This window comes from Leptonychotes weddellii, chromosome 9 (genome assembly GCF_054177405.1).
Source record: "Leptonychotes weddellii isolate Sample4059 chromosome 9, ASM5417740v2, whole genome shotgun sequence".
NCBI lineage: Eukaryota > Metazoa > Chordata > Mammalia > Carnivora > Phocidae > Leptonychotes > Leptonychotes weddellii.
The window spans coordinates 65,905,035-65,906,315 of NC_138377.1; positions in this window are offsets into that span (position 1 = coordinate 65,905,035).

The following is a 1,281-nucleotide window of genomic DNA, read 5'->3' on the forward strand; positions in this document are numbered from 1 at the left end:
GGGCTGACAGTTAACTTTGCTTTGTGTTAAAGAGGACAAGAAATCCTCTAGAATGTAAGCATTTCCTTTCTAACATCATGCAATTTTGAAACTATGCCAATTCATACTTGATTTTTTTTATGTAGGGAGAGAGAAATCTGTCATTTTCTGTTTTTTCTCAAGTCTGGGCCCCAGAATGCTTGAAGAGATAATTAGTTGGTATCTAAAATGTTTATACAGTATGGGAGGTTTTCTTTACACTATCCCAGTGTTTAGGGGTGATGTAATTCCTAATTGCTCAACAGGGCCATTTCTATAAAGCAGATTCTGTGGCAAAACAAAGAGTTATATGCTGACATCTACTCTTTCGCCTCTTCCTGCTCTTAACCTCATCTCATCCTGATTCTGCACATAGCTATGAAACCTAAATATGACTCTTACCTTAAAAATGGGCACAAGACAGGTGCCTGGGTGGCTCAGTCGGTTAAGCATCCGACTGTTGATTTCGGCTCAGGTCAGGATCTCATGGGTTGTGAGGTCAAGCCCTATGTTGGGCTCCGCACTGGGCTTGGAGACTGCTTAAAGATTCTCTCTCTCCCTCTCCCTCTGCCCCTTCGCCTCCACCCTCACTTAAAAAAAAAATGGGCATAAGAGTCACTTGTCATCTATAATACTTATATCTGAGCTGGTCATCTCATCTTTATTGTTGAAGATTATTGTTCTGCATCAGTTGGGCGGGCACATGGTTACCTGCCAAAGCCATGTCTGCTTCTAAAAAATGTAATTTCTGATTTCTCTTTTTATCCCCGTCTTTTATTCCAATTACTTTAGCACTGAGGTGGGAACTCTTGCCTCTTTTCTTTTACAGGCAAATGGCATCAAGATTGGTCCTCAGCAGTGTATTTCAACATCAGTAGGACCCAGCGCGTCCCAGCGGAACTCTAGTGAAATAGGGTCCAACTCCGGCTGCTGCTGAATATCTGGCCTGGACTCTTTTTTCCTTCCTGGAACAGCTTCAGATCAATAGGCTTAAAGAAAGAGGTCTTACTTGCTTTGGCTGAGAAAAGCCTCTTTTCAAGGTGTGATGTTTTGCCTTTCCACTTAAAGACCAGGGAAGAATTTGAGCCCTTATTGACCTGTCCTCCTTCAGGGACGTGAGCATTCCCTATAGATTAGGGCTCTTCTCATCCTCCTATTTTAATTTCTAAAATGTTAGGATCAAAGTTGATTGTCGTGGTAGCTCAAAAATAAATTCTTTTATAAGCATACACAATTGGCTCCCCACCAAGAATTAGTAACAAG